This window comes from Triticum urartu, chromosome 1A (genome assembly GCF_056163025.1).
Source record: "Triticum urartu cultivar PI428250 chromosome 1A, HENAU_Tu73, whole genome shotgun sequence".
Taxonomy (NCBI): Eukaryota; Viridiplantae; Streptophyta; class Magnoliopsida; order Poales; family Poaceae; genus Triticum; species Triticum urartu.
In genome coordinates, this window is record NC_141873.1 from 82,889,232 (window position 1) to 82,911,666 (window position 22,435).

Genomic DNA, 22,435 nt, shown 5'->3' on the forward strand with positions numbered 1-22,435 from the left:
TTTTTTCATTTTTCTGAATCCTTTCGAGAGCATCCACAACCCGACTTGGCAAATCCAACCTCCTATACGCGCGCGGACGCTCCCAGACACAGTTCCTAGACAGTGTCCGGCCACATATAGTTTTTTGTTTTCACAACCGGATACATCAATTACGACCGTCCTTGTTGTGCCGGCCACGTCCATGTTCGGCGGCCGTCTAAGCCCCTCGAAGTGGAGGTGCAATCGTCGGCGAGGTAGAGTGGGACATGAGACACGCACCGGCTCATGGGACTCGGCGCCAGCTTTGTGTTGGACCTCACATTCTCACTTGGGTAGTGTCTGGCCGTCATCTTACTCTCCTCCCCACCATCTTCCGCGGCGGAAACCAGTTGTTGGAGGTGGATTTGGCAACAAGTCCTTCAATTGGCTTGACGGATGGCTAGATCTGGTTGATGCAGATGATATCCCTCCATTCTCTCTTCGTTGCTGAGGTGCGAATGCGAAGAGTGGTAAAGATTGGCTTTGGCTCCCTTAGATTTGGGGTATCAAGGGAAAATGGTTTATATTTCTCCGGTGAAGCAGCATCACCAACTTTACATTTCTCCCATTCTCGTCTCAAACAGGACATTGTAAAGTACACACATCGTTGCAAATAAGGAATCTAATGCAGGCGCCGCTGGAATGATCTTTCGGATATCAAACAACTCACAAGCGGCAGCAACTATCTCTCTCTAGTGGCAAAGAACTGCATGAAACACTCTCAAATATATTGGAGCAGATAACTAGCTTGGTTTACAAGGATGCAACCCAAACCATGAAAGTTATGAACCTAGGAAGGAATCACAAGGATCGTATATGGATTCGGGACATGCCCTCCAATCCACACACACACACACAAGCTAACACCAATAGAAACTAGTTGTCGTGGTAGGCTCACGGCAGATGTCATAGGATGGCTAAAGAGGAGGACAAACACAAGGGCACCGGTGGGCTCCAGAGGCGAGGTTGGCACAAGCAAGTGCATGACACGAGACGTACCCAGGTTCGGGGCTCTCCGGAGAAATAATACCCCTAGTCCTGCCGAGTGTGGTTTATATGAGGTGGATACAGGTTTGCTCCTAGAGTTGTTCTAGGGAAGAAGGAAGACAAGCCAGTGCATGGGTTGTTCCCTCTCTCTCTCTCTCTGTGTGTGTGTGTGTGTGTGTGTGTGTGTTCTACTGATGATCGATCCTTTGCATGGAGGGGCACCGGGGGTCTTATAGGTGTTGGGGAACGTAGCATGCAATTTCAAAATTTTCCTACGCTCACGCAAGATCTATCTAGGAGATGCATAGCAACGAGAGGGGGAGAGTGTGTCGACGTACCCTCGTAGACCGAAAGTGGAAGCGTTAGTATAACGCGGTTGATGTAGTCGAACGTCTTCTCGATTCAACCGATCAAGTACCGAACGTACAACACCTCCGAGTTTTGCACACGTTCAGCTCGATGACGTCCCTCGAACTCTTGATCCAACAAAGTGTCGAGGGAGAGTTTTGTCAGCACGGCGGCGTGGTGACGGTGATGGTGAAGTGATCCGTGCAGGGCTTCGCCTAAGCACTATGTGAATATGACCGAAGGCGTAAACTATGGAGGGGGGCGCCGCAGACGGCTAACAATGTTTGTTGTGTGTTCTAGACACCCCTCCCCACATATATATATAGGTGGGAGGGGGAGGGGACAGCCATGGGGCGCCCCAAGTAGGAGGAATCCTACTTGGGGGCCTCCTCCAATTCGGCCTCCCCCTTTCCTTTTCTCTGGAGGGGGAAAGGAAAGAGTGGAGAGGGGAAAGGAAGGGGGAATCCTATTCCCTCTATTTCCTTTCCTCCTCGCCTTTTCCTTTATCCACTTAGGCAGGCTCATATGGGGGCGCACCAGCCCACTAGGGGCTGGTCTGTCCCGCCCTTAGCCCAATAAGGCCCATATCTTTGCCGGGGAGTGCCTGGAACCCTTTTCGGTGACCCGATACATACTCGGTGTTGGGGAACGTTGCAGAAAACAAAAAAATTTCCTACGGTTTCACCAAGATCCATCTATGAGTTCATCTAGCAACGAGTGATCGGATGCATCTACATACCTTTGTAGATCGCGTGCGGAAGCGTTCAAAGAACGGGGATGAGGTAGTCGAACACGACGTGATCCAAATCACCGGAGATCCTAGCACCGAACGGACGGCACCTCCGCGTTCAACACACGTACAAGTGGGAAAAGCCCTCCTTCCCCCACTATATATAGGAGGGCCAAGGGGGGCGCTGGCCCTAGGAGATCCAATCTCCTAGGGGGGGGGGGCGGCCAAGGGAGGTTTCCCTCCCCCCCAAGGCACCTAGGAGGTGCCTTCCCCTCCTAGGACTCTTTCCCCTTGAAACCCTAGGCGCATGGGCCTATTGGGGCTGGTGCCCTTGGCCCATGTAGGCCAAGGCGCACCCCCTACAGCCCATGTGGCCCCCCGGGACAGGTGGCCCCACCCGGTGGACCCCCGGGACCCTTTCGGTGGTCCCGGTACAATACCGATAACCCCGAAACTTGTCCCGATGGCCGAAATAGCACTTCCTATATATAATACTTTACCTCCGGACCATTCCGGAACTCCTCGTGACGTCCGGGATCTCATCCGGGACTCCGAACAACATTCGGGTTACTGCATATACATATCCCTACAACCCTAGCGTCACCGAACCTTAAGTGTGTAGACCCTACGGGTTCGGGAGACATGCAGACATGACAGAGACGACTCTCCGGTCAATAACCAACAGCGGGATCTGGATACCCATGTTGGCTCCCACATGCTCCTCGATGATCTCATCGGATGAACCACGATGTCGAGGATTCAAGCAACCCCGTATACAATTCCCTTTGTCAAGCGGTATGTTACTTGCCCGAGATTCGATCGTCGGTATCCCAATACCTCGTTCAATCTCGTTACCGGCAAGTCACTTTACTCATACCGTAATGCATGATCCCGTGACCAGACACTTGGTCACTTTGAGCTCATTATGATGATGCATTACCGAGTGGGCCCAGTGATACCTCTCCGTCATACGGAGTGACAAATCCCAGTCTTGATCCGTGTCAACCCAACAGACACTTTCGGAGATACCTGTAGTGCACCTTTATAGTCACCCAGTTACGTTGTGACGTTTGGTACACCCAAAGCACTCCTACGGTATCCGGGAGTTACACGATCTCATGGTCAAAGGAAAAGATACTTGACATTGGAAAAGCTCTAGCAAACGAACTACACGATCTTGTGCTATGCTTAGGATTGGGTCTTGTCCATCACATCATTCTCCTAATGATGTGATCCCATTATCAATGACATCCAATGTCCATAATCAGGAAACCATGACTATCTGTTGATCAACGAGCTAGTCAACTAGAGGCTTACTAGGGACATGTTGGTGTCTATTATTCACACATGTATTACGATTTCCGGATAATACAATTATAGCATGAATAAAGACAATTATCATGAACAAAGAAATATAATAATAATGCTTTTATTATTGCCTCTAGGGCATATTTCCAACACTCGGTACCCCCGGAACACTTCCGGTGTCCAAATACTATCGTCCTATATATGAATCTTTACCTCTCGATCATTTCGAGACTCCTCGTCATGTCCGTGATCTCATCCGGGACTCCTAACAACATTAGGTCACCAAATCACATAACTCATATAATACAAATCGTCATCAAACGTTAAGCATGCGGACCCTATGGGTTCGAGAACTATGTAGACATGACCAAGACACCTCTCCGGTCAATAACCAATAGCGGAACCTAGATGCTCATATTGGTTCTCACATATTCTACGAAGATCTTTATCGGTCAAACCGTTATGACAACATATGTTATTCCCTTTGTCATATCGTCGGTATCTCCATACACTACAAAAAAAGACACTTCCGTGATGATACGTGTTTGTCACAATAGGTCACGTTTTCTGTCATGTATGTACATCCATGACAATTTTATGACAGAATCAAGATAGTCATACATGTGCTGTCGTGGAAGTGTTCCATGACATTACCAAAATTATCATCACGGAAGTGTCCACTTCCATGACGATAAATAGCGCGTCATGGAAGTGCTTTCGTCAAGGGTGACCGACACGTGGCATCCACCGTAACGGGTCGCCGTTAAGCTATCGGGTTCGGTTTTGGATCGATAACCCACTAACAGCCTGGACCAATGAGGATTTTCAACGTGTAAAATTCTCATTGGCCGGAGGAAACACGTGTTGGCTCACCGTTGGGATAGATGTCATCCATTCATTGGATAGGAGGCACCTATGATACGTCGACACGTGGCATGGCCCAATAGAGGCCCATTACGATGAAAAGGCCGGCCCGTTTGACTTGGTCAGAAGGTAATGGGCCGGCCCACGGAAAGCCTGTTAATGACCTGTTCGTATATAGCCCATTTATGACCCGCTAACTCACGGCCCATTACGGCCTATCGGAATTAAACTCAGTAGCTTCATCTGGGCCGTCCAATATGATTCCAGCCCGTTGTAACTTCCGGCCCATGTATGGCCCATGATGTCTTTCAGCCCATACGAGGCCATTTGTAACTCTTGGCCCATTAAGGCTCATGGTGAATCTGGCCCGCAATGAACAGTGTACCCCTTTATACCCATTAACGGCCCATTATTCCATTGGGCCGTTTCCAACCCGTGTTGTCTTTCGGCCTTCTCAGGGCCCATTTATTCTTGGGTTCATTTTCAGCATTCAGTTACTTACGACCCGTTATTGGCCTTTTCTGCTTGTGGGCCAAATTCAGCCCGCGGTTACAATCGGCTCGTTTACAGCCTATTAATTCGTTGGGTCGTTTTCATAGCGTCATCAAATACGGTCGATTAATGATAGCCCGTTATTGTCGTCCCATGAATGGACAATTCCAAATCTAGCCCGTTTATGGCCCATAATGCGGTCTTTTATTGACCCATGTTTGGCCTATCCATCATACGACACATAGAAGGCCCATTGATGCTACGACCCGTAGAAGGCCCATTGTTTCTACGGCCCTTAGAAGGCCCATTGTTTCTACAGCCCGTACGAGGCCCATGGTAACTATAGTAAATATGTAGCCCATGGTTATTGTGGCCTAGTTTTAAAAAATATGTTATTGCGGCCACTAGCAAACCGCGGAAAAAGAGCTGTACTGACTACAAGAAAACAAATAAACAAGACAACAAGGAAATAAATAAGTAAGCAACTTATGCTAGGCTATCACGGCTATTACACATATTACATCCACTGGGCATCAAAGTTCACCACCAGTGCAACTATAGGGAACAAAACAGCATAGCATATACACTGGTTGTCAAAGTTGGCGACCGGTGCAAATAAACGCCGCAGCAAAACAAGTACAGAACTGAAACCACTTCAGAAGATCTGAAGAAACAATATCCTGGGTACCCATAATGCTGGCAAGATGCTTAGCAAGCTTATTAACTTTCTCTTGTTTGGCGCTTAAATCCTCTAGCACTTGCTGTTGCACCAGGAAGTATGCATCTGAATTCTGCAGGGACTTCCTCAGTCCTTCGGCTTCCTATCGCATAACATCTGATCGATGTCTTTCAACTTGAAGTTGAGACTCAAGAAGCCAAACTGATTCAGGCAGCGAGTTCGAAGAGCTCGTGCCAGCAGTAGTAGCCAGTAACTCGAACACTACATCAATACAGGACTTTGGGGTTGTCTTAGTGTCTTCAATATAGTTTTTATCAGCTTTCTTGGAGACCAACAGGGATGTCTCACTATCTTGAACCTTATCTGCATTACTTCCTTTACCATTGCATAACGGGGTACTCTTCTCCAATATTTTATCCGCGTTCTAAAAGAGAAACAAACAAACACATCACAGGTTTACAATGTAGTATATGAAACTCATTTTGGTAAACTAGTTCAGTAGTAAGGTGGACAGGATAACAACATGAAACAAACATATATCTATGTAGTATGGTCATTGTATGGCCTATATCATTCTAGTTTATATTGCCAAATCAAGATAGATACAGTTCGAATCATATCTATTTAAGACAAAGCAGCATAGATAGAATATAAGTGTGGGAAACTACACAACAACAACAACACTTGTAATGTGCATGGCATGAGAGCATAACTGTTTATTCAATTGAAACTGAAATCAACATAGAGCAAGTTACAATAGCAAACACGTTAAAGAAACAGGTTTAAAACGTACCTGTTGTGCCATTGGAGTTTCAATTGCATCCTTCAAATTTGGAATTAGTTGGTATGAATAAATACAGTGATGCAAGAGCAAAGTAGTATGAACCATAGCTACGAAACCTGACTAGAGAACAATTCTTCTTCTGCTTTTAAGCGTTGACTTGGGGTTCAGAGTGGTGGTCCTCGTGCTTTGGGCACTGCAGTTGCCTTACTAATTGCTGGTGTTCGGGTGCTCTATGGTGGAGACAGTGTTGTGTCAACTGGAACTAGGTTACTATCTGCTGGGGTTGGGGTTAGAAGGGGTGTAGCTCGTTCTCTGTCCAACTGGGTAGGGGTACAATCTGCGTGAGTCTGGGTTATGTGTGGTGGGGCTGGTTCTTGGGCAAGTACAACCGTGGTTCTGCCGGGGTACTGATCCACGGGCACCTATGGGACCGGCGGGCCGGGTCCCTTTCGGTTTGGCGGGGGCGGAGGTCGCGCAAAGAGCAGATCGAGGCGAAGCACGCGAGCGATTTACCCAGGTTTGGGGCGCACGGATGCGTAAAACCCTACTCCTGCTTTGTGGTTTCGTATTGATTTCTAGCTCGGGAGCGCGGAGTGCTACAGTACACACCAGCGGCTAGCAAGACCGAGCGTGAGTGTTCGAACTGGCTAAACCCCCCCTTCTACGTTGCACATGGGCCTCCTTTTATATGCTCAAGGGGTTACCGACAGGTGGCAATGGAGGTAAAGGGCAAAAATGGAAAGGTGCTGTGGTAGGCACAGCTACCTGTTACAGTGTATCATACCTAACCCTGGCGGCAAGGGACAAGGGCATTAATTGCCCGTCTGTGTCGCCTAAACAGTACCGAAAGGGACTGCTAGGGACGCCACCGTTTGCCACGATGGTTATCTTATCAGCGCCTGCTTGCCACCGCACACCCCTAGCTGCACGGCCTCCTGCCACGTGTGCTTGGGAGGGTCCTAGAGCGACACGTTGGCGGGTGTGCTAGAGCGCGAGCACGAAGTGGGGGTTTCCCGCGGCAAGCTCCTTGCCGCGGTCGTCGTCTTGTCGTGTTTCGGGAGCTTGTCGCTCACCGGGCCTTGCCGGGACGCGCGGCGCGTCGCGGCAAGTTTTCTTGGTATGCCTTGGTTGGCCTTCCCGGCAAGCTCCTCTTGCCGGGGTTTTGTTTCCTTCCCGGCCAGCTCCTCTTGCCGGGGCCTTGGTTTGAGTACTTTGTTCTTGAATGGTCTTCAAAGTAGCCGCGGAGGGTCTTGGCGGTCACTCGGCAAGCCTTGCCGCGGGATGCTGCGACTGCCCGTGCACAAGTTCGGGATACTAGGGTACCCCTACTCTAGTACACCGACAGGAGCCCCCGGGCTTGGGCCAGACACGGTGCCGAGCGCTGTTGGGCCAGGCCCAAAACAGGGCACGGGCACACGCGGCCTAGGTTACGCCGTATCTTACTCTGTATCCACCGCGCCCTCCCCGAACGGCACGCGTTGAACGCGGCGTCGTGGGCGAGATCGTGGGTGGTTATTTTATTTGAAAATGCGGAACGTCCGCCCCCTCCCTCTTTATAAGAAGGGGAAACAGGGGCAGTTGGCGCACTCGCCCGTTGCCGTTCCCAATCTCAGAAACCTCCGCCGCTCCCTCGCCTTCCCAGAGCAGAGAGAGAGAGAGAGCAGCGCCCCGCCCCCCATTGCCGCCAGCATCACCAACGCTGTCGGCTTCCTCCACTGCTTCCGCCATGGCTCCGAAAGCCGACAAGGGGAAGGCCGTGAAGTCAACCGAGGCGCAGCGGCTCGCGGCGCTGCGGAAGGAGCGGGCAGTTTCCCCCCCAAGCTTGCCGCGAAGGAGCTGAGGGAGAGGTACTACCTCTTCTGGTCGGCGGAGACGCGCGCGCATCCGCGCACAAAGGTACTCCCCGCCATTGCTTGGAAGAAGGCTCCGAACGGATACCCCTTTTTTGCTCTGTTCTTCTACTGCGGGCTCTGTCCGCCCTTCTCTGATTTCTTCTGCGACATCATGAACACCTATGGATTCCATCTCCTTGACTTCACTCCCAACGCCATCCTGACAATGGCAGTTTTCGCACACCTCTGCGAAAACTTTGTCGGAGTCCTTCCCAACGTAGCCCTCTTCCGCCACTTCTTCATACCCCGAGTAGAGAGAGGAGAGCCTCTATCCGGCGGGATTGCCTGGATCTCAAGGGCCGGCAAGAAAGAGACCTATCTGGAGGGAGAATTCCGCGGCAAGTGGGAGGAGTGGAGAGCTGATTGGTGCTAGATTGACGAGGAGAGCCCGCAGCCATTTACCATCCGACGCCGAACCCCAGTAGCACGCGGCAGCGATTGGAGTGACATGGCTCCGGAGGACGCCAGGCTGAAGATTGCCATCACCAGGATCCTGCGCCTGAGGCTTGCCGGGCTTACTGTTGGCGCTGTTGGCGCAGACTTCCTTCGCCGCCGCATCGCCCCCCTGCAGGAACGGGGGAGGCCCACTTGGGAGTTCAAGAACGCGGCAGACATCATGAGGCTGCGGCCAGGCCTCAATTACAACTTCACAGTCCTGGAGCTCAATGCGATGTTGCAGGAGCTGTTCAAATATGACCCCCAGCATCCCGAGGTGTTCAGGTTGCCGGGGGGCGTCGTGCCTTTGTGCAACAATTCCGCGCTCGACCGCATTCGTGTAATGATGCCGGAGTGCGACTCGCACGGGATTGTGCCAACTTGGCAGGAGCCTGCAGACGAGGTCGTGCAGCAATTCTTCGACGACTTGGTGGAAGTGCCAATCCGCCTCGATGAGAAGGACGGCCTCACCCGCGACACCACGGATGCGGAGATGGCGCTCATCGCCACTAGGCTGGAGGAGGCAGCGGCAGCCACAGCCGCGGGCGAGTTCGGGTTCACTGCGGAGGAGGCCGATGCAGCAGAAGCGGCAAGCCGTGCCGAGCGAGGGGAGCCTGCCGGCAAGAAGGGGCTTGCCGGGTAAGACACCGAGCCGAGCGAGCCCGCCAAGGACACGAGCGGCTCGTTGCAAATCGACTCTTCTTCCACCTCGTCTTCAGACAGCTCACCTGAAGCAGAGCCTCCATCCCCACCAAGAAGGCGCCTCCGCAAGGTTGGTGATGTGGCGGAGCGGCAAGCGGGCCAACAGTCTCCACGCCGCGTGACACGCTCGACCACGGCAAACACCGTTGCCGCGGGAGCGCCTCATGCTACGACGGCAACTGGAGCGGAGTCTAGCCGGACCACCGCTTCAGTCCCTGCCGCTACCCACGCCGTGCCAACAGCCGGAGCGGGGTCGTCTCAGACCGCCGCTACTGCTCCCTCCAAGCGGCCGAGGGAAGCTTCTCCTCCGCCTCCTCGCGCCGGGCGCGCGCCAGGCTTCGACTTCTCCGCGTTAAGCTCCGACGAGGAAGAAGAAGAAGAGTAAGCTTCTCTTGTTGTACTTGCATTTCTTCAACTCTTGCTGTTGGTCTTGTTTCTCACTTGCTTTTCCCTGAATCTGTTCCTCTTTAGGACTCTGGCCCAGAGAGCGATAAAGAGAGCTAAGGCCCCGGTGATCAACATCGAGGACGAGCCCACTGCGACAACAGGTGGCGCGCCCGAGACAACCTTGCCGGAGCCGGCGACTTTCCTCCATGGCAGCCCCCAGCGTAAGTGTGTGAATTATTTTTCGCGGCGAGGCATGCATGGGTACTTGTCTTTGCTGATATCTGCTTGTTGACTTGTGTAGGAGCCGAGCAGCCCCACCAGGAGCTAAGGGAGAATCCCCCGACAAGGGAGAATTCTCCGGCAAGGGAAGGCTTCCCGGTGAGGGAGAAGTCTCCGGCAAGGGAGGGTTCTCCGGCGAGGGACAGCGCCAGCGGCCCCCCGACGACGGAGACCACGACCGCAGAGCCTGGTGCAGGTACTCCCCTTGCTTCAAAACTTCTCTTGGATCCTTCTTTTCTTGATCTTTATGGGTTTCTGCTGGATTCTGTTTGACTCTTTTCCCCTTTTCCGGCCGTCAGATCCATCCCCTGCGGAGCAAATGGAGACAGAGGTCGCCGCCGACGAAGCAGCCGGCGCTGGAGACGCCACCGGCGCAGAGGCCGCCAAGGCTGACGCCGCAGCAACTGGCGAGGAATCTGGCGATCGTACTGACGGCCCAGAGGCCGCAGGAGCGCTAGGCGCTACGCCGACCGCCGACCCATCCGCCGAAGCCGCAGCGCCAAGTTCCAAGGATCCTCAGCCGGGCGTTTATTTGAAGGCCGGCGACGACGTCTTTATCAATCTTCCCTGGGCATCAAGCTTCAGAGCGCCGGTCGAGGGGGAGGTCTTCGACGGAGAAGTGCTAGCCTCCGCGGGGCTGAAGCTGGTCGACGCGCCAAGCAGCAGCAGCAACGAGCCCGAAGAAGAGCGGCTGCTGCGCAGGTTGATGTCGCTCTACCGCACGCGACAAGCCAAGCTGGAGTCCCGCGAGGCGCTTGTCGCGAAGGCGGGAGCAGACATTGAAAAGCGCGCGGACGAGCTCGGGGGTTTTCACTGGGAAGCCCTCCGATCCCTGGCGGAGGAGCGGGAGCAGCTCGCTGAAGCGCGGAAGGCCTTTCTCCTCGAGAAGGCTGAAGCCGAAGAGCGCCAGCGACTTGCCGCTGTGAAGCTAGCCGCGGAAGAGGGCGAGCTGGCGCAGCGGAAGGTCAATCTCGACGCCCACGAGGAGGAGCTTGCCTCGCGCGAGGAGAAGATTGGCGGAGCCCTCAAGCAAGCGGAGGATGCTGCCGCCGCCGCCGAGGCCGCCAAGGAGGAGTTGAAGACGAAGGTGGCGCGGCTGGAGGCCGATCTCTCCGAGAAGGGCAAGGAGCTCAGGGCCGCCAAGGTCTCCAACGTGGATCTTGAGTTGAAGCTAACCACTTTAACCAAGACTCTGGACAGCGCCAAGAAGCGGGAGGCGGCCTTGAAGGAGGAAATCAAGGCCGACAAGGCGCTGCTGGAGAGCGCTGCACCGCCCAGAACACCTTCAGGGAGACTGTGACGCACTGGACGGAGAGTCTGGTGAACGCCACCACAGATATCGACAAGGAGCTGGCGCAGCTGGGGATGGAAGATCTTGGGTATCCCTCCGATGACAACCTCCAGTCCAGCGCCAAGCTCGTCCTATTCTTCAAGGGCGTGGCGACGGCCCTTCAGCGACTCCGAGAGAGGATCCCCAAGCAACTAGCTGACGAGTCGCGCGAGATCTGCACAGGAGCCCTCGAGAAAGTGTTGATGAAGGTGGCCTTCCGCAATCCGGGCCTCCGCCTCACCAACATCCTCAGGTCCTTGCCGTCAGAAGCTGATCTGGATGAGCTCAAGGCCCTTGTCGCGCCCATTGTGGACAAGGTGAGCGGGATCAAGCGGGTCGAAGGCGGTCGCGTAGATTAGGCCGCTCATTTCTTCTTTTCTTGTCGCTGCCCATCATGTCATGAAAACAATTTATCAGAGCTGCGACAAGCTATTTTTGTAATATAACTTTATTCTGGGTATTATTTGCAATGTCATTCCCTCTACTTGACTCTTTGCTTTGTATGCTTTTACCCTACGCTTTCAGGGAACTTGCCGGTGCAGGCACTTTAGCCGCGAGCGCTGAGTGCGGAACGTCAGCAGCCTGCTGGCAGTGCCGCTACCGGCAAGAAACCTTGTCGCGACTAGTTGCAGCTCACTTAATGTTGTCGAGTGGACTCGAAACAAAGTAAGGGCGCCAGCAGCTCACTTAATTTGTTGAGCGGACTCGAAACAAAGTAAGGGCGCTAGCAGCTCACTTAATTTATTGAGCGGACTCGAAACAAAGTAAGGGCGCTAGCAGCTCACTTAATTTATTGAGCGGACTCGAAACAAAGTAAGGGCGCTAGCGGCTCACTTAATTTATTGAGCGGACTCGAAACAAAGTAAGGGCGCAACTAGCTACGAGTAGGTTCCTCCGCGCACAGGTTTTCCATACAAAGTGCGGTCGTTCGAGGGAAATAACTTAAAAATTAAAAAAATTGATTGCTCAAACTTTGGCAACTTAGCTTTTCTGTCGTTTGCTCCTCGGCAAGGCGAAACTCTCTTGAACGACGCCTGGTCCATACCATCATCTTCTCCTCTCCTCTCCCCCCCGGGCAAACTTGTGGGCGAGGGGAATCTACTTTTGAAAAGAAAGGAGAGGCAATATAGATATGGAGCTTTACGGCTCGTTAGTGCTTACCGTGGAGTAGGTGCTGCACAAAGTGTCAGATCATATATGCAAAAAAAAATAGAAAGCATAAAACCGACAAAATGCGCGGAGCACGTGAGCTTTATTTATGTACTGGGCCACTGGACTTGCCGCAGCTCACGAGTGAAAGCAGGGCAACCTACCGTGTACGGCAAGTCGCCTGGCTCCCCTGGCGCATGCATGTCAACAGAGGGCGCCGGATCTGGTTCACACAACTTCGACGCCTCCTACCTGGCGCGCCAAAGATGCCGGGGTACTGATCCACGGGCACCTATGGGACCGGCGGGCCGGGTCCCTTTCGGTTCGGCGGGGGCGGAGGTCGCGCAAAGAGCAGATCGAGGCGAAGCACGCGAGCGATTTACCCAGGTTCGGGCCGCACGGATGCGTAAAACCCTACTCCTGCTTTGTGGTTTCGTATTGATTTCTAGCTCGGGAGCGCGGAGTGCTACAGTACACACCAGCGGCTAGCAAGACCGAGTGTGAGTGTTCGAACTGGCTAAACCCCCCTTCTACGTTGCACACGGGCCTCCTTTTATATGCTCAAGGGGTTACCGACAGGTGGCAACGGAGGTAAAGGGCAAAAATGGAAAGGTGCTGTGGTAGGCACAGCTACCTGTTATAGTGTATCATACCTAACCCTGGCGGCAGGGGACAAGGGCATTAATTGCCTGTCTGTGTCGCCTAAACAGTACCGAAAGGGACCGCTAGGGACGCCACCGTTTGCCACGATGGTTATCTTGTCAGCGCCTGCTTGCCACCGCGCACCCCTAGCTGCACGGCCTCCTGCCACGTGTGCTTGGGAGGGTCCTAGAGCGACACGTTGGCGGGTGTGCTGGAGCGCGGGCACGAAGTGGGGGTTTCCCGCGGCAAGCTCCTTGCCGCGGTCGTCGTCTTGTCGTGTTTCGGGAGCTTGTCGCTCACCGGGCCTTGCCGGGACGCGCGGCGCGTCGCGGCAAGTTTTCTTGGTATGCCTTGGTTGGCCTTCCCGGCAAGCTCCTCTTGCCGGGGTTTTGTTTCCTTCCCGGCCAGCTCCTCTTGCCGGGGCCTTGGTTTGAGTACTTTGTTCTTGAATGGTCTTCAAAGTAGCCGCGGAGGGTCTTGGCGGTCACTCGGCAAGCCTTGCCGCGGGATGCTGCGACTGCCCGTGCACAAGTTCGGGATACTAGGGTACCCCTACTCTAGTACACCGACAGGTTCTATCTGCATCGATAGGTAGCACGATCTTTTCTGAAGACCGTGTTTTTACTCCCACAGGCACTGCCATCACCCCCTCCAATTGAAATGGCTGATAAACAAGAAAAGTAATTGAATGTACAGACATTGGAAGAGACATGTGCAATGGATAGTATGGAAGAAAACAGTGCATGAAATAATTCACATTTATGTTGTCTAACCAAACAGAATAGCGGGACATAATTTCACATATATGATGGCTAATTAAACAGGATAGCATGACGCAATTTCACATGTATGATGGATAACTAAACATGATAGAATGACATACTTAAAAATATGATGACTATGTAAACAGGATGACATGATATAACTATACGATGTGTCTATTGAAGTGGTTGGCATGCCATAAATCACGAACATGTCATCGATGGAAACATGATGACATGATATAATTCATGGATAGAATGACATAATTCAAAATATGATGACTATGTAAACAGGATGAGATGATATAACTATATTATGTCTTTAGAAAATGGGTTGGCATGCCATAATTCAGATACATGTTGTCTATGTAAACATCTTGGCACGATATAATTCAAAATATGATTTATATACTAAGCAAGTGAGCAGAGGGCAATCGCATATATGATGTGTCAACTAAGGAGATGACATTCAATATTGTGTATATGATGTAAAAACTAAGCATTGCAATACAACATATGCATGATATGAGTAATATAACCCTGCCAAGTTTGAGCATACACCTCAGGGGGATAATAGGACTGGTCATCTGCCTATGAATCCTCCTCTGAAGAGCTATCTGTAACCAGCAAGATATCTACTTCAGCAGGTAGCATTGTCTGCTCTGAAGACCTTGTTTTCACTCCAGATTTCTCCATCACCAATTCAAATGGTTGATGCACAGGAAAAGCAGTTGAATATACAAACATTGTCGACAAATGCAATGAGAAATACAAAAAAGTACAACATGATATAATTCAAATATATGACGCTTGGCTAAACAACATGGCATTGCATAATTCACATATATAATGCATTGCAACAAGATAGCATTGCATAATTCATATATATAATGTCTTGCAACAAGATTGCATCGCATAATTCAAATATATGGTAATTAGACACTAAACATGTGGCATTCACACAAAAGCATGTCTAAACTAAGCAAATGACATAGCAATGCAAGATACCATATGCACGATATGAGAAACACAACCCTGCCAAGTTAGAGCATGCACCTCGGGGGGGGGGGGATAGGACTGGTCATATGTCTCTGAATCCTCCTCTGAGGAGCTATCCGTAACCAGCAAGACATGCGCTTAGTCAGATAGCATTGTCTGTTCTGAAGACCTTGTTTCCGCTTCAGATTTTCCCATGCCCGTGCCGAATGGCTGATGCACAGGAAGAGTAATTGAATGTACTAAAATTGTTGACAAATTTAACACATAATAAAAAATTATGACATGATATAGTTCATATATAAGATAACTGGCTAACCAGGGTGGCATTGCAAAATTCACATATATGATGTCTGGCTAAACAAGATGGCATTGCATGATTCACATATATAATAAAGAAACTAAACAGATGGCATTGACACAAAGCATGTCTAAACTAAGCAGATGACATATTTGATGTATACAGTAAGCAATGCAAGGCACCATATGCATGATATTACCAACATCAGCATGCCAAGTTAGAGCGAAGACCTCAGGGGGTAAATAGGAGTGGTCTTCTCCTTCTGAATCCCCCTCAGAACAGTTATCTTCCTCTTGATTACGATCCGAAATGGGTGGAGGGGGGCTGCCTTTGCGCCCACCATGGAGCGACGTCTGCATGAAATTTTATTTCCACGCAAGGCTCGTCTCTTTTGCTCTACATGTTCAGTTCCACCGTGTACAATAACTGACATGCATAGGAATAAAACATAGTGAGATTGTGGAAGGAGTGCATGCACAAATCCAGAGTGATGGTAGCAAACTGTGGATAGACCCAAAACCAATGATGGCAGGCAGATAATAGCTTTAGTTAAAAAATACAGATAATGGATCCTTTAATCTTTGTTTGCACCTAACATGAAACTCATAGTAGACACCCGAGATTAACCAGATAGTAGACAGATAGTACTGATTGCTGCCCCAATATGTACCCCACAACCATTTAAAAAGTCAAGTTTCAGCATTAGTTTGGACCTGACTCGGAGTCTAATAGGCGAACACGACGATAAAGTAGCATATCATCATATTAAGCGATGCATAACATAAGAAGACATGGAAGAGTGCTGATACGTCTCCGTCGTATCTATAATTTTTGATTTTTCCATGCCAATATTCTACAACTTTCATATACTTTTGGCAACTTTTTATACTATTTTTGGGACTAACATATTGATCCAGTGCCCAGTGCTAGTTCCTCGTTGTTGCATGTTTTTTGTTTGGCAGAAAATCCATATCAAACGGAGTCCAAATGGGATAAAAACTGACGAAGATTTTTTTTGGAATATATGTTATTTTTGGAAAGAAGAATCAACGCGAGACGATGCCTGAGGGGGCCACGATGCAGGGGATGCACCCTAGGGGGGCAGGCGCGCCCTGGGCCCTCGTGGCCACCCCGTAATGCGGTTGATGCCCTTATTTCACCGCAAGAAAGCTAATACCCGGATAAAAATCGTGTCCAAAATTCAGCCCAATCGGAGTTACGGATCTCCGGGAATTTAAGAAACGTGAAAGGACAAAATTAAAAAACGCAGAAACAGAGAGAGACAGAGAGACAGATCCAATCTCGGAGGGGCTCTCGCCCCTCCGCCGCCATGGAGGCCATAGACCAGAGGGGAAACCCTTCTCCCATCTAGGGAGAAGGTCAAGGAAGAAGAAGAAGAAGGGGTCCCTCTCTCTCTCTCTCTCTCTCTCTCTTCCGGTGGCGCCGGAACGCCGCCGAGGCCATCATCGTGTGATGGCGATCTACACCAACACCTCCGTCATCTTCACCAACATCTTCATCACCTTCCCCCATCTATCTACAGCGGTCCACTCTCCCGCAACCCATTGTACCCTCTACTTGAACATGGTGCTTTATGCTTCATATTATTATCCAATGATGTGTTGCCATCCTATGATGTCTGATTAGATTTTCGTTGTCCTATCAGTAATTGGTGAATTGCTATGATTGGTTTAATTTGCTTGTGGTTATGTTGCTGTCCTTTGGTTCCCATCATATGAGCGCGTGCGTGGATCACAACATAGGGTTAGTTGTATGTTGATAGGACTATGTATTGGAGGGCAAGAGTGACAGAAGCTTCAACCTAGCATAGAAATTGATGCATACGGGATTGAAGGGGGACCAATATACGTTAATGCTATGGTTGGGTTTTACCTTAATGAACGTTAGTAGTTGCGAATGCTTGCTAATAGTTCCAATCATAAGTGCATAGAATTCCAAGTTAGGGATGACATGCTAGCAGTGGCCTCTCCCACATAAAACTTGCCATCGGTCTAGTAAAGTAGTCAATTGCTTAGGGACAATTTCGCAACTCTTACCACCACTTTTCCACACTCACTATACTAACTTTATTGCTTCTTTACGTAAAACAGCCCCTAGTTTTTATTTACGTGCTCTATATATTCTTGCAAACCTATCCCGTTACACCTACAAAGTACTTCTAGTTTTATACTTGTTCTAGGTAAAGCGAATGTCAAGCGTGCGTAGAGTTGTATCGGTGGTCGATAAAACTTGAGGGAATATTTGTTCTACCTTTAGCTCCTCATTGGGTTCAACACTCTTACTTATCGAAAGAGGCTACAATTGATCCCCTGTACTTGTGGGTTATCAAGACCTTTTTCTGGCGTCGTTGCCGGGGAGTTATAGCATGGGGTGAATATTCTCATGTGTGCTTGTTTGCTTTATCACTAAGTAGATTTTATTTTGTGCTCTTGTTTTCTATCTTTAGTTATGGGTAGGAAACGTAAAATACCAAAAAAATTAGTGGTACCTACTGAACCAATGGTTGAAGAACCACTCAAAATCTATCACATTACTGAAGCTTGTTACTTGGATCATCTTCGATCTCTATGTGCTCGGGCTGAAACCCCAACTAGCTTAGTTGAGGGCAAATCTTTAGATGAGCATGCTTGTTATGTGCGATACCGCATATCTGAAAAAGGGAAACTTTTGCTAGATCAAATTCACCATTTGCAGTGCTATGCTTGGAACTTATGTGAAATATATGATTGTACTTGTTGTTCTAAAGACCCTAAGAAACACCTTTCTTACCAATGTGGGTTTAGTGATAATGGAATTGTATCTTCGTATACTAAGGGTGTTTATGATTACTATGATGTTCAACAAATTGAAGAATTTGTTGCTTTTAGGGGTACTTGTGAAATTGCTTCTTTTATTGAAGAGTGTGATACTACTCTCTACAAATCTGAAAATTTGGCCATATTTAAATATTGCTATAATAATTATGCTTCTAATCCTTATATTAAACCATATATTAAGGACTCCTTTGCTGTCCAAGAAGAGACTAATTGATGTGGAGCATCCCACGTTCATCCCCATGTACACTCCGACTACTCTCCAAGCCTCAAGTGAACATAAGACGAAACCTCAAGTATACGCCATTGGACACAAGGTGAACTCGCTCCTCTCCGAATCGTCACTTTTCACATGTGAGACATGGCTACTACCTCAAACATGTGTGCTATGCATGACCAGGAACCAAGAGGAAGCCCATAGACAAGAAGGCGAGGACACCAAGCGCGAGGAACAAGAAGAAGAGTTGCGGAAGAAGCTCCAGCCACCGGACGACCGGCGACCCCGCACCCGAGCCCAACGAGCGGACGTTCGACGCCAGCGGACGACCAGCGACCGGACGACCGGCCACCTCCGGAAATCCGGCACTCCAGCATCCGAGCCAGATCAAGCGGACGTCCGACGTCTACCGGACGTCCGCCCGCCCGTGAGCCACTGGACGACCGGTCCTCAGCGGACGTCCGGTATCTGTCTGCGCACAGTGTTCGGGCCCGAGGCCCATGTACCCCTTCACTTCGCTCCTTTTGCACTAAGACTATAAATAGACCACCCCACCTCCTAGTTAGGGTTAGCAAAGGATTAGCTCATATTTTGTGTGAGAGCTTTGCTCATCCACTTGGATACCTTCTCCTCGGAGATTCGAGCCTCCACCGGAGAAGATCCCCCAAACAAATTCAAGACCCCTTTTAGGGAAGAACTAAAGACCTCCTCACGGAGAAGACCGGCTACCCTTGTATCATCATTAGTTGTCCGTGGATCGTGTATCTTTCCTTATGTATTCGAGGATCTAGCACATGTGTGACTTATTCGTGTTGGTTTAGTGTTTCCTCTTGTGTTTTCCCTCTTTTCCCTCTCGTGTTCCTCGTGTTTTTCACGGGATCCGCTCCTTTCATGAAAGATCGGCCGATTAGGGTTCCACCCTACATCATCTTGGTATCATGAGCCACGTTGATCATGATTTCGGAGCCTCCCCTCGTTGTTTTCTAGCCTAATTTTGTTGTGTTCTTCCCTAAATTCGAAAATCCCCACCAAAAATAGCCCCAATTTTTTTTGTGATTTGTTGGTTTGACGAAGTTTTGTTGGATTTGATCCATAGATTTGCTTGGTTTCAAGTGGATCTAGCATCTCCCCAAGTTTCCCCATCTTTCACCCACAAAATCTCATCAATTTTGACCTCAAAATCCCCAAATTCCGCCCAAAATCGCGTCCCGAATCTCAGATCTCGAGTTGACCCCAACCCACCGGACGACCGTCGCTTTACCGGACGTCCGGACACCCAGGAAGCACCGGACGTCCAACCTTACCGGACGGCCGGAACCCCTAACCCGAGCTGAAATTAGCGGATTTCCGACCCGACCGGACATCCGGTGACCGGACATCCGTCCATTTCCGGACGTCCGCTATGTGTAAAAATTGACTTCGCTCAAATTTTGTTTCGGCCATAACTAATTCATCCGAACTCCGATTTTGACGTTCTTTAGCTCGTTTGAAAGCTCTTGACATCCCCCTTCCCACAAAAATACCATCAACATCTTTTGACTCCATCAAAATTTGTGAATTTTGGCATCTTTGCCTAGGGCTTCCACCACATCATCCGCTACACCACCACCGACTTTCGCAACCTAACCAATTTTGTTCCCCATAGCATTAATGGTTGCTTGAGTAGTGATTCGAGTCTCCTAAGGTGTTTCAACTACTTAGGACGGTTGCTTCCTCATCAACCACCACCACCACTACCGCATAGGCTTACCCACCATACATTTCTGCCACACCGACTTAACCCAATTTTGTTTGTGTTGTGAGTTGTGTCTCCTAAGGTGTTTCGGCTACTTAGGGACCGTGCTTCCAACTCCGACACCGTGTATAGTACACCACCATAACCTCCACTTCCACATTGACTACTCGCATAACCCATCATTCCACCACCGCATCCCGCTACCACCATTTTGACATTTGACATTTGAGATTTTGAGTTCGCGGTTTTTCCATTTCCTAAGGTGTTTCGGCTACTTAGGGATGAGTCTCCATCATCTTGGTATCTCCATCAAGATCACCGCCACTCATCATCGACACGGAAGGTAACCTCCATATCATCTCGGTATTGTGGTATCCCTCCATTGTATATTCCCTTGCCATTGCATTGATAACCCCTATCCCATTTTGCGTCACTTGCCTATCGAGACTAGCCTTTGAGTATTGCCGGCAACGTTACTTGTGCACATTAGTGATCTACACCATACATTGCATACATACCATACCATATCGGTATCATCTTGGTATCATATCATCCTTTGTGCCACAAGTTTGTTCCCGCATATATAGAATTGCTATCTTGGTTTGTGCATTGTGCAAAAGTGGCCCCCCAAAAAGAATAAAGCTTTTAAGCAAAGAAAAAGAGCAAACAAGCTTGTAAGCAAGTGCCATAAGCATCATACCACATTGCATATAAGATTATCATATCCGATCATCTTGGATCATACCACCGGAACATCATATACATAGCATACTTGGGATAGAAGTCGCTGCATTTTTGTCTCCTATAGGTTGTGCACAAGTTTCGTATCCGCCTATTGAGCAATCGTGCTAGCGTCTCTCTAGAGTTGTGCAACAAGAGCATTTTCCGTGGATTCCACATTTTGAGCTCATTCCTTGGTTGCACGACCCCATTTATCTATCCGTGTGTGTGTTTTCGTGTGCCACATATTGCTATTGGTCTACTTGTTTCACTTGCGAATTTGTGAATCTCTTTCAATATTATTGACTCTTTCTAACATTTTGCATCAATTTTTTTGTGCCACTATCCTCACCGAGCTCCACCATAAGCCTTACTTGTGTAGGTGTGAGAAACCAACAAGACTTGGTACCAATTGTGCTATTTCCTTGTCCACATTGGAGTGATCATTGATTCACTTTCAACTTCGGTCAAGGTACATTTGGTATACATTCTTCTCCTTTCTACACTCATATTTGCTCGAGTACTGTGATGGATAGGCAAGGCATTTCATCTCCGGTCTTCCACAACAATGACGGCGTGAACAACTACATCACCAAAGCGTCAATCTTCGATCTACAACAACAAATGCAAGGCGCACAATCAAGATTGCGAGAGCGCATTGAGAACCTCTCCATCGACATTCGTCACTCTGAAGCAAGGAAAAGGGACTACATCAACAACAAGCTTTCCGCACAAAAGGAGGAGCAAGATGCAAGGATGGAGGAGATTCGAACCTTGTTAATCAACCGTTCTTCCCCTTCATCATCCTCAAGGCGGCGACGTTCAAGTCACAAGTCTTCAGAGCGCAAAAATGATGCAAGTGCAAGTTGTCCACGTCCACATCTCCATGGCGACCACCATCACGTTCGTGATCCACCTCGTCATGAAGGGCAAGTCACCTCCAAGCAACATGTGCACGACGACGACGAATGACATCTACTACGAGCTCGAGTGTGACAACGCCAACATCATCATGACGATGCTCACCAAGCGCATATGCACAAGTCCCAACAAGCCCTACTTCACGCCAAGTCCAAACTTCATGAGCACAAGAGAAGACCGCGAGACAAGCACCACCACGACGGAGCTACGGCTACACCAACCACTTCGGCATCTTTGCCAAGTGTTCTCAAGGCATCTTCGCCTTTGGACGTACGACATCTTTGCCTACTTCCCATGAGTTCGCCTACATCGACATCTTCAAGTACAAGGCGACCACCTACGAGCGAGGGCGACACTTCCATCTTCGGAAGCCCCTCAAGGAAGATGGCCGAGCACGGGAAACTCCCTTCGGTCATGGAGACGAGCTACGAGGTGCCACATCATATGGGCCTCCTCCAACAAGACAGCGATAATAAGGTCGAGCAAGGGTCATCCCCCTCGACCACGGTGACTCGCACGAACCTCTTCAACAACATGAATACGGCGCCCATATTGGACTCATACTCCGAGTCAAGTTACGAGACCGCACATGAGACCTTACCTTTGGTCTTAGAGGAGAGTGATGATGTGCCATATTTGTCCTTCATCCACGACTACGACTACGACATGATTGAGCATGGAGACATTTGCACCAGCATCTCTCCGACACCGACATGTGACGAGATGCCCCAATTGCCATGTGAGGAGAGCCACCACCACATGAGTGACATGAGTGACTCCACCATACGTGACATTGAGAGCATTTCCTATGAGAGGATGAGTGTGACCACCACTAGCCCCACACTTGAGAGCATGCCACACATTCTATGTGAGGTTGAGAGCCATTTGAGTGACTCCACCAACCATATGAGTGAGAGCAACCAA